The 12,460-nt window shown below is 40.1% G+C and overlaps 1 long non-coding RNA gene across 1 annotated transcript; it reads right to left on the reverse strand.

Moving 5' to 3' along the window:
* Window positions 1–10,860: 10,860 nt before the first annotated feature.
* LOC108166934 (uncharacterized) lies at window positions 10,861–11,739 on the reverse strand. Its single transcript, XR_001777327.2, has 2 exons — window positions 11,345–11,739; window positions 10,861–11,275 (listed from the first exon to the last, which is right to left on the reverse strand). It is a non-coding gene; the product is annotated as an uncharacterized LOC108166934 (long non-coding RNA).
* Window positions 11,740–12,460: the final 721 nt, after the last annotated feature.

Here is a 12,460-nt window from a genome sequence, read left to right on the forward strand (position 1 = left end):
CTATGCACCTTATCTCCAAGGCTGAACTTAACTCATTTCACTCACTTGCATTCAATCAACTGCATCTGGAATTTAATTTTCTGGGTTATTCATATCACATCACCCTCTCATTCTCTTTCTTCGCCAAACCAGACTGTAGGAACATCATTACTGCCAATAAGGTCCAGATCTGACACCAGATCTATTGCACAAGTATTCAAATGTAAAAATAATTTATGAACCAAGTTTTCTGAAGATGGTTTGGTTTTCTGAAGGTTGTTTTGAGTTCTACATGCAGGTAAATTACAATTTTAAAACATATGATAACTATTGCAGGCATGTAATCTACTTTAATGGGATATTATTAAACATTACTTTCATAAGACTTTCACAGTTTATTAGTCACATAAATTAAAAGCTTACATGCAAATAAAGTGAACCCGTTGCCTATTCTGCTGATTTTTTTGTGAAGTTAGTTTTTTCATGGATTTTCTTTGTAGAGTATGATATATTTAAAAGAAAATGCAGCTTTGGTTGCTTGATTACCTTCCAGGAAAAAGGTCTTGGGTTTGAATCCTGATCTGGGATCTGTCTGCATGAAGTTTGTATGTTCTCCGTGTGCTTATCTGGGTTCTCTCTGGGTTCTCCGGCTTCCTTCAAGAATACAAAAACATGACTGTTAGCTTAATTGGTGTCTCTAAATCTTAAAGTGTGAGTGTGTGTTTGCATGGTTGTGTGTCTCTGTGTTACCCTGTGATGAACTGGCGACCTGGAGAGAATTTAATTATTTAATTTCAGTCTTTTATTCTGTACTGGTCCACTGAAAACAGAAAAAGAAAAAAAAAATCATTGGCACACAGTAGATTTTGATTAAATAGACGTCAGAACAACTTGAGCCACTGCAATTAAGACATAATCACACTGAATAAAAAGCACTAGTGAGGTGACTACAGCCGTTCATGTTTGTCCACAATTTGTGAAAAACAAAGTGTGATGTTTTAGTGAGCAGCAAAGACAGAAATCTGATGAGACATCCCAGGATTTCAGTGACAAAGCAATGAAACAGAGATGAGCCCGAGGTCTACAACATAACCACTGACCCACTGACCATTCCTAAACAAACCCTGAAGTTATTTTTTTATTGTTTTTGGTGTCATTGCCCTCTAAAAAACCTCTACACGATGTCGATGAGGATCTCTGTTTGCTTGTGGAGGAAACAATGCAAAGCCAAAAAAGCAACCAGAAAAATCTCAACAGTTCATCTCTCTCTAAGTTATCGCACACACAGGACATTTGGAAACTCTTTGGAAACTTCTCCACAGCTGCTTTAGGTATCAAATGCAGCTGCAGACTCAGTTGAAACCAGAAATCAGACTAGTTTTCTTCCTTTAGGCCAGTTAGAATAAACACATGTATTTCTAGTTGATAAATACCAGAATGCCAGGATTTTTAAAATTAATATCAGACATTTAGATCTACTAAAATGAACATTCCTTGAAACAATTTAGGAAAATGTAGATGGTGAAGTAATAGTTTTATTGGTTTTGGCAGGTTAATCAACAACATATTTGCCTGAACTGAGGTAGAACTGAAACAGGTTTTGTTTGGTGTTTCTTTTTCTAGTCAAAGGGGAGTTTTCTTTTTCCGCTGTTAACTTGCGTTGTGTCGTTGACTTTGCAGCAATCCATCAAACCGAGCATGCATGCAGCGACAGTGGAAATGAAAAACTCACCTTTAACAGGAAGAAACCTTCAGCAGGACCAAGCTCAACACATGTAGCAACATGTAAACACAGGAAATAATTTTAGTAATCCTAGCTAACTTAACAGGCAGTGGTGCTCTCAAAGGGGGAAAAAAGAGGACCATGGTCCCCCTGGAAAAATACTGGCCAATCAGAGACTCATGTTCAATTCATACAAATGCATAAAGAGTCGGTCATCTTGAGCTAAGACATGAATGTAAAACCCTAAATTCTACAGGCCTGTCTGGCCACTAGAAAGTTTTCTAGGGAACAGGAAACAGAAAACTTGTCTTTTTATGCAATGTATTCAGACATCTGTATATTTTAGGGAATTTCTTAGGCTTAAGACAATAAATAGGAAACATGCAAAGCCAAGCAGGAGCAAAATGAGAATAAACTACAAAATGAGGTCAGCTGAGGTAAAACCAAGGATTTCCTGAATGTTTGCATGCAACATTGGTCTCCATTATCTGCAAATCATGTTTAGAAAACAGAGACAAACACAACCCACTCCTTTACCGTCTGTCCATGTTGCTGGAACATTTATTCCTCTTTCTGTAAATGCAACTCAACCCACACTTGTCAGATGACTTGTGTATGTCCACCTACCTACAGCTAGATGAATCGGGAGATGTCCATTTGTTCATGGCTACTGACCTGTTACGGTGTCGGAACCTTGCTGACCCAAATAGGAAGTGACATAAAGGTGAGTGCACCATCCAGGAATGTACTATCAAGGATGAAGCATGAGACTTTGAGTGCTTTTTACGTTTCTTCAAACAACACAGCCCATTTCCACTCTTTTCATAATTCTTCCTGGCCTTGTTTTGTCTTTCTCTGCCTTATAAACGTGAAGTGACATGAAGGTGAATCCGCTGTACCTGTGGGCTTCTTATGCCATTTCTCTGTTTACAGCTGTCACACAACAAAAACAGGCAAATGTTATGCAAGAGTTGGTTTCAGCCTTGACATTGACTGTGATCATTGTGATGTGTGTGATCTCAAATTGCAGGGCTGTGATTAAACATGAGAGATCATGTATGTTTACTGTTGCTCTTGTTTTATTTTTCTATTATTGAAAAGTTGGTTTTAATGTCTGGAGGAAAGCTTTTGTTCAAATCATGTCAAGTAGCATCTTCAGATTTGAATATGATCTGTCATGCTTCATTGAACAGGTTAAGAAAGTCTGTGAGCCAAACAAAACATATTTATAAAATTTTTTGCACAAAATCATTCTTAGATAATGAAATTTTAGTCTGGTCAGTCCTGCCTATTTTGAACTCCTTTTAGGGTGTCTTGTCAATTTAAATCAAAATAAGCTGCTGCTGGCCACAACCTCCAACTCAACATTTACACTTATACATGAAAATGGCTGCAAACAGGAGTGCAAGTAGACATCCATACATCTTTGAAAAGCAGAAGTGGAGACTCCTGCACAACCAACAAGAATGTAGCAAGAGGTTTCCGGATGGTATGTCAACACCGAAACACTTGTCTTTTCAAGTAGGTAAAAGCAGCTGACCAATGTTCTGGACCACAGTTAGAGTAGCTAGGTAACTAGGTTGCTAGGTGATTCGTGATGCAACATTCAGAAGGTTTTTGAAAAAGGTAATTTTCCAGACACTAAAAACCATTAACTTACTGCAAAAAGAATGGCTGGATGGTTTGTTTTAGTGCTTAGGTTGTTTTTAGGATCAGCAGAAACCCAAATGGAAGTACAAAAAGTTACAAAATATGTATTCTACATACAGGGTCTTCTTTAAGAGAAACACAAGACCTAAGGTGTTTATGCTATTAAATACTGTTACTGATCAAAGAAGGATGCAGATACTGGGACAAGACCATTGGTAGTCTCAATATTTTATAATCTATGTCATTTGTCAACTCACTAAGAACAGAGGAAGCAGCATAACTTAGTTTTCTGTCACACTGTGGAGGATCCTCCATCTTTTCCTCAGTGTTAGTATTTAAGTGTTTCATATAATATATTTAGAATTTCACTTTTTCTTTGGTGGTGGTTATTGCATTAGGTTGTTTACTAATTTGGGTGCACACAGTTAGTAAACGCCTTATGTTTATTTAAGATCATTAATATTTTGTTTTGTTGAGTTTAAGGACTGGCTGGCAGAAGGGGGTTGGCTCAAAAGAAAACCAGGAAGTGGAACAATCCATCAGGCTGCTGGAAGCAGGGGACTTGATGTGAAACAATCTGCCTCTCTCCACTAATAGCATAGCCTCTCTCCACTAATGGCATAATTGCTAAAACCTTTTTGGTATTAGTTTATTTTGGTTTTTATAGTTGTGATAAAGTTAAAATGTTTTAGTTTTGTTTTTAGTCATTTATGTTTATACATTATTTGTCTTTGTCTCCTTCCCTACCCCTCCTTGTTTGTGTAGGCTAGCCTGTTTGTATAAATTCCCCTGTGTGTTCATTGTTAAGTGAGTCTTTTGGTTTGTTATCTTGAGTTATGTTGCCTCAGTTGATTTTCTTTTGGGCCCATTTTGTTATATTTTTTAGATTTGTTGTTGAACCTTTTTGTTAAGATATTCTTTGGAAAAAATAAATAGAAAATATTTTTTTATATATGCCTTTGTCCTTTTGTTTTACTGGTCGGACCGTCACACACACTGACAATAATAAGGACAGAGCAGAATTAGCTGTGAACATAGCTATTGAGTCGACATGCAGCCCAAAAATACACCCAGCTTCAACATGTAGCAAACACTGGCATGTAGGAGGTTTTAAATTAGTAATAATCCTAAGTACGTCCTTGTAGAGTCCAATGCATGTGGGCATTTCAGGGATGTATGCTGGGTTCAAACATAACCATGATGTACAACACAGAGAACAATCCTCTTAAATCTGCATTGGATCTGCTTCAGCGACTTGATAAGATGTGCTAGATGGGATTGGAAAGTTCTGTTCTTCATTTGGTACCAATTGTTTGGTCACCATTAAAAACAAGCAGTCGGTCATTTAAGGAGCTTTGAGTATTGAAGTCTTGTTGCAGCTGACAAAAAGAGTCTGATTTTGTGAACACAAGGGAGCAAGCAATGTTATCAGCAGCATTCACGTAAAAATGGAAATCTGCACTTGAAACGTTCTGATCAGGAGTATTGAGATGCAGAAAGGTTTGGCGTAGTCAATGGGCAGCTCTTTTTATGCAGAAAAAAAGTAGAATTTACATACAGAAACTAAAATCTGTGTTCTTAAATCCTCATAAGGCTGTGTTGGTAGAGCTGTGATGCTCTGCATGTTGTCGGACAGGTTTTTACCATTTGATTTGTCTAAAAACCTCTTGGAGTCGCAATTAGAGGTAATTTCCCCCCTTTTTTTATATTTGGACAGTTGTTATGAGGCGTACCCATAGCAACAATGTGTTTCTTCTACATCGGGGAGGAGCTGATTAACATCTCAAAAGCTCAAATAATATCTCAACTACAGCCCGACATGCCAGATAAGCTGAAAAGGAGGCAGAGAGGAGGGGGAACTCAAACATTCACTTCCATTGATCACAAACGACAAATTAGATGAACATGAGATGTTCTACAAGTCTGTTGTGAAGAGTGCAATCTCTTTAGGGGTAGCAGCACCAGAGTCAGTGATTAAAGTGATCTGTGGAGACTCTGTTGAAGTAATCAATGCAACTAGATAAATGCGTAGATGAGATTCTCTAGATCCTTGGTGAACCCGGAAATGTTCTGCCATTGACAGAAGGCCGACTTTGTAACTGTCTTTATGTGACTTTGAAGGTTCAGTTTGAGCTTTGTGACTGTGCAAAATTCTATTAAAAGGGACTCGGTATCCATTGTAGACTGGGAACACCTTAATGGTGCGTTCACACCAAACGTGTCACCAAAAATGCTTCTAATGCTTCAAGTTTGACGCGTGCACTTTGAACGCAGATGATTGACATTTTGGTCTACGCCCATCATTTTGTGTGTCTGGTTTACATTGAAATTCTATGTGGAGGTGCGTCGAGGGCGTCACATGCATCAAAATCGATCTAGCCGTCGTTTTTGTTGCCGGCCTGTTTTTTTGGACATGTTAGATGCGCAAATCGAGCCGCAACGGGCTTTGATGCACCTCAACGCACCTCCACATAGACTTATGTAAACCAGACACGCAAAACGCGTTTGGTGTGAACGCACCAGATCTCCCAGAACGAAGATGACAATAGATAGATGAGATTTCTTATAAACTCCACAATATATTTCTTTTCTTCCTAATAAAACTAGCAGTCAGTAAAGCTGTGTAGATTAGAAAAACCTCCAGATTTTACTTGTAAAGCATCAAGACACCATGTTTATCTTTTGAGCCAAGACATTTAAAATTCAAAAGTCCATAAAAATAAAACAGTGTTCCTTCAACAGTTCTTCAAACAACTAACTCCCTTTTCTTAATAATTACTTCTCTGCTGCTTTGTCTCTTCATTTGTTCATGAATGCACAAGACCTGAGGTCATTGTGACTGTGCAGACATCAGCTGATTTTTGTGCCTCGCTTCGCAGCGCGAGGACCCAGAAGTTATAAACAAAGACACAGAGAGATAGAAACAGTGAGGAGGAACGAGAGCAAAGTCATCCACCTAAGAGTCTGAACTGGCTCAGAGCGGGAACGCTAAGTGGCTTCCTCCCATCTCCTCTCTGCCATCTCTGTCTGACTCTTTCTGGGATTTGGCCGAGGAGGGAGGGTGACCGTGATGCCTAATCACAACAGAACATCGACTGCTCTTTCCAACTGTCTCCACTAGTTACTATCTTTATTCCCGGGTGCTGAGAGGGAGTCTGCTGACCCAACAATAACTCTGGAGGAGCGATAGATGGTAGGACTCTGTTATTTCTAACCTCATTATATCTTGTTACTATAACTTTGGTATCATCCCAACTCAGTGTATCCTTGCAGACCTGTTTGAGTCAAACATCAAGGAACCTTTTGGGAGTTGGTAGCACGGTTGCGTTCAAGTGTTTGCATTTTTTCCTGGTGGTTGGGGCGGCGAGCAGTCATTCATCCAGCGGCCTGCCACGTTTCTGAGTTAAAATTTTTTTAAAGTTGACAGGAAGAAAATATCACTTGATAAGTATGTGTTATTGGAAGATTAATATCTGAACAGCAACTATAAAGTCTTTAAAAAAATGCAAATATATATATATAAAACTTAAATAAATAAGCAAAGCTAAGCCTGGGGGCCCACCAAGCTTATAATACACTGGGGGAAACCCTGACATGGATTCTTCCAGCATCCAAAACCATCACTGTTTGGTTAAAATGCCAAATATCAAGAGCTTATATTTTCAATTTAAGAGAAGAATTTCATTACCTTTGTGATTGTGGCAACACTAAGGTAGGAGTACCCTGCTCCTCACAGCAGGGTAACCAGAAGTTGTCAACAACGCCACCTTGGGAATTGCACCCAAGGAAATATGCTGCCCGTGGGCTCGAGGTTCGTGACCAGAGAGAACAAGACTTTTCCAAAAAAAGGGAACATTACTTACTGATGTCAGAGCTTTAAACCTGCATGCTACCCAAGCAACCTTCCCAGCGACGTGTGACCAAATGCCAGCATAAGCAACCAGGTGAGAGAGTCTGCCTTTGTACTCTCCACCCCTCATGAGGTGATTAGGGGCCGGGTGTTTTGAATATTGGGGCAGGCTTCTTCCTGCTACATAATGTTTTCACACAAAACGTCTTCTTTTTTTCAAATACAATCTGTTATAATACCCAACAATTACAGTTTTATTATTATCTATTCATGCAGCTATATCTTTTTTTTAATTGCAGCTCAAAACTATACACCTACGTAAAGATATACAACTCTGGAAAAAATCATGAGTCCTCTTAAAATGATCAGTTTCTGTGATTTAGTAAAATGAACATTGCTCTTTTATTCTATTGACAACATGTCTCTGAAATTCCAAGCAAAAATTAAGTATTTATTTGCAGAAAATGAGAAATGGTCAAAATGACGAAAAGATGCGGCGCTTTCAGACCTCAACTAATGCAAAGAAAACAAGTTCATATTCATTTAGAAACAAAAATGCTAATATTTTAACTCAGGAAGACTTCAGAAATCAGAAATCAGTGGAATAACCACGAGGTTTTCAATGGGGTTCAGTGGTATCCTAGTTTTTTCCAGAGCTGTACTGTATATCTCGAACATGGCTGAAAATTAACTATTGAAGGAAAAATGGCTTCAACATGAAGGTATTGACACAATCTGCTTTTATTGAAACAAATCCTAATAATATGCTGAAAATGATAAAGATAATGTAACTCTTTCATTATGAAGTGTATTATACATTTTTATCATTTTACCTCTGTTTTTACACTGGTAGGACATATTTTCTCCTTTAATAAAAGTGTTAATGTTTGGGTAATTTGCAGCAAAGTGCATTTAAATCCATTGTCTTGTGCTCCGACCTGCCTATGAGGAAAGGTCAACTTTTCACGGTGAAATGTTTCTCATAAAATGCCCTGAAGGACTGGAGGAAAAACTAACAGAAGGGTTCAGACAGGATGCTAATCAAATTCAGCTGATTTTTAGCAACCCCTAATTTTCCCAGCTGAATCCGTCTCCCACCTGCAGTGGCTCTGAGCCATCGTGTTTGAGCTCCAGTGAATCAGAACAAAACCAATAAACACGGGGAAACCACACACTCAAGAACGCTCGTCCTTGTCTCAGCAGTTTTATTGGGTGTCTAAAATTGCTGAAGTATGGCTTTGATTGAAAATAGTTTGCAAGAGAGAGGGAGGATGTGATCGACCTAAGTACGTCTGTGATTAATCCAACACTAAGTAACTCCATTTGTTCTTCATCTTTATTTCATAACCAAGAACTAAAGTGGCAGGTACAACAAAGCGATGTCCTTACTACTCCCAGATCCCTGCATTTGTCTTGATCTAAGTGGTTTCAGTGAGACAGAAAGGGTTTTTCTGTTGAAGTCAGATCAATTACAGTGTAATGCAGCATGCTAATTCTTTTACGGTCGCTGTGGTTAGAATGCAACAAAGCCTCCTGGGAAAACTCTTACAAACAGATAGCAGAGTTGTCATCGCCCAGTGCTAATCAGCCAAGCAAAATTAAACCTGGATTATCTGTCGCTGTATAGCTGTGATTATTTTCCTCAAGTATCTGGAGGAATGCCCAAATATGAGGACTCACGTCTACACGCAGTGCTCAGAAGTGACGTTAAGCTCGGTGAAGAATTTGCTAATAGGTCTGTGTGGCAGGACTCAGCGAAAAGCAGCTGGCAAGTCAGGATGACGACTCATGTAGCCATGACCGCAGTTAATCAGCAGCAGGCACTTACACAGAGACAATAAGCAGTTCATTAGAGTCACTGCTGAGTAGTTTAAAATGGAAAACAGTCACACACCCAGACAGCAGAAAGAGAAGAAAACAGACTCCTGTTTGTTGGTAAGGAGTATGTGGTTTTACAGATTGTAGCTAGCAAGCTAGCTATGAACACGAATAAAGCCAAAATGACTCATACTCCAGGTAGAAATAGATTTAAAGTGGTGTTCTAGTTTCACCCACAGGGTTTTTTCTGACTGGTCATCAGCCACTTTATTATTCACACACCTTCAAGTGCTTCTTAACACAGTCAGCAACACTGCTAATCACTATAGAAGCTAATCAATCTGCATAAAACAGCTTGCAGAGTTAAAACTGAGCATCAGAATTTGGCATGATTATTTGTACCAGATAGTACGAGTATTTAAAAAACTGCTGAAATGTTAACATGCAACAATGTCTTGGGGGGGGAACAAAATCCTGTGGCGATAGAGGTCAGTTGAAGAAAGTCTTTATTTCAAGACAAATCATTTCGGAAAAAAAGTAGAAACTGAGCAGACTGGTTTGAGTTGATAGAGTAACAACTGTAATTCAAATAATAGGTAATTCAAATACAAGGTATGCATAATCTCTGAATAGAGAACATGTTAAACATTGAAGCCGAAGAAGATGAAGAAGACCACATGGCTGCGTTCAGCTGAGAAAGTTCACTTCAGAGTTCATCAGGCCAACTTGAGTATTATTGCTGACCTTGTTCATCTTTTTATGACCTCAGTGTGTCCATTTTCTGGACTGCTTCCTCCTGCAGGACAATGCACTATTTCAGAAAGCTCAAATCATCTCAAACTGGCTCCGACAACAGCACCTTTCGGATTGGTGAAAAAGCAGCAAAAGCACGCTAACATGCCAATACGGAGCAAAATCTCTCAGGACTTTATAAACAAACATTTATCAGCATTGGTGTACCTAATAAACTGGCCGGCGGGTCGGTCATAATTTGCATGTTGCTGTTATCCAGACATCCCTCTCTGAACAGACAAAGGATTCAGACAGAACTGCCTCTCGTTCTGTGCGGACCAGCGGCTACCAGGCGCATTTCACACCTTGGTCGCCGTGGAAACCCACCATCAGCTGAGCTCAAGAGGTGATAACAGACGTCACACCAAAGAGAGAGTAAATTTGCTCCTGAGCTTTAAGTTAGGATAACAGAAGAAAATAAAACAATAAAAAAAAATGGGGGGGGGGTCGTTTCCTTTCCTGCTGTTTAATAAAAAATAATTCTGATGAGAAAGCAGTGCAACTCAAACGCGTATGACCAATCTGGATCTGAAGATTATGTGCCTCTCGATGTGTTTGCTTTTAATGAGAGATGCCATTCACACCTTTCAATTGCTATTCATTTGTGGTATCACTCACATCTCCCCGGCACAATGCGTCGCCTTTGTGTGCTGATTTAGGCTTATTGTACACGCAAACTTCCAGCCGCCAGAATCGTGATCTCTCATCACTTTGCCTTTGTGCACACAGAGAAACTCATTTCAGCTTTTCATTACAACACAAGTGCGCAGAGCCATTACCTGGCCTTTTTCCACACCACAAACCAACAAATGGGTATTCAGAGTTGCTATAAATGTATTAACACAATGCCGAGGAGCTCTTGATTGAGACGCACCAGGGCTGCGACGAAACCACATTTCGGCGTTTCACGAGAAGTTATGGCTTACATGAATTTGCATTTTGGTTCTGAAGCCACTTGGGATGCTGTGTTAGTGAGAATCCCCATGCAGGGTGTGACCAGCAGGTGGAGATATCTCTAAAAAAGTAACAAGACACACCAGAACACAGATTTAACAGTGTACAATACTTTATTAAACAATTATCTAAAAGTTCTTTTTAAAACACTTCTTTTAAAATCCAAGGCATCGGGCTCACTACTTGGTCGCCGGAACCAAAGAAAAAGGGAACACACAAGAAGGGACAGACAAGATGAGGTTGTTCCAAGAAAACCATGCAAATGCAACAAAATAAAACAAGAAAACAAAAGAACATGCAACACAAAAGAAAATACTTCAAATGATGGAACAAGTTGTCGTCGTCGTCGTCGTCTCTCCAAGTGCCCTTCTATGGGGGCCAGAGGAGTAATGCCCCGCCCACCAGCCTGCCCAATCCACAACAGGCTCAGCGGAGAGCGGCCAGAACAAACAGTGATAAGACAAAGCAGCAGAGCGTCCAAAGCACTGCAGCTCCCAACACTCAGTTGCCTGAAACAGAAACCCATTAATGCTAAGTACAAAATAAAATAATCCAAAACTAAATGGCAGGTAGCTTACCCAGGGATGGAGACACAGCCTACACCAGGAGGGAGCAGACCAGCAGGCGAAGACTAGGCAGAAGCCACACACCACCACAACCTCCAGCCGCGGCCGGCAACGCCAGCAGAGCCGCACTGCGGAAACGCACGACAGGTGTAGCACCCAACAAAACCAACCACGATCCCAGCCCGGATAGCAAAAATGGCACTTACGATATCATACGAGTGGACCAAACACCACCAACATGCAGCCGCCAATTGCGCAGACAGTGGAGGAAACAAGGGCACACACACACCTCGCAGCGACTTACCCAGCTTTAAAGGCATCTGCCCCGCCCACCAATCAGTGGCGCGCCTCTCGCCACACCCGACGCAAAGCGTGGGGGAGGGTGAAACACCATCCCACCACAAGGGCAAACTCCCAGGTCTGCTGTACCGCCAGATGGTGGTTCATTAGATCCTATTTGTTGTGTGTTTGGTGTGAGGCGTAGGAGGGGCAGGGTTTGCTCTCTCTAACAGCCAGACTTAAAGTCTAGCTTCATCCCCGTTTAATGCTTCTGCTCCTTGGAGAGAGCCAGAGCGCCTGGAAAGCAAAGTGATACTAGAGGGAAGCGTGATGGGAGGAGGAGCAGCCTTTTGTTATGCTTTTTTTAAAACGAGGAATTTATGTGGTGTTAGATTAAGCACTTTACATGTTCAAGTCCCAAAGGGAGGAGCGGAATAAATGCAACCACCGCAGCTATACGAGTAATCAAAGTTGAATTACGCCGCCACAAGAAAAACTGAATGTAGATCAAAGCACAAAGTGTTGTTTGTTATAAGTTTGACTGTTTCAGTAACAACAAATCAACCTATTTATTCATCAGCAGGTCCTTGCACATGTATGTGGTTCCAGGCAAGAGAAAGATCAATAACACAGGATTATTCGCAATACAAGAGCATTGAAGGTTTTCTGATAAGCAGGAAGGGAGCTTTGGTTTAAAGCAAACTTTTTGTCAAATGCTGATTGTAGTTTTAAAAATGCCAAAAATGTTGTGATTTTTTTTATTACCTACTCAAACATAAACTAGGAATGAACTATTTTAATTAAACAATCCTGTTTTTTTTTTTTTTTTGTAGGAACAGGATCGTAGAT

The sequence above is a fragment of the Poecilia reticulata genome, chromosome 15 (assembly GCF_904066995.2).
Source record: "Poecilia reticulata chromosome 15, P_reticulata-male-v2, whole genome shotgun sequence".
NCBI lineage: Eukaryota > Metazoa > Chordata > Actinopteri > Cyprinodontiformes > Poeciliidae > Poecilia > Poecilia reticulata.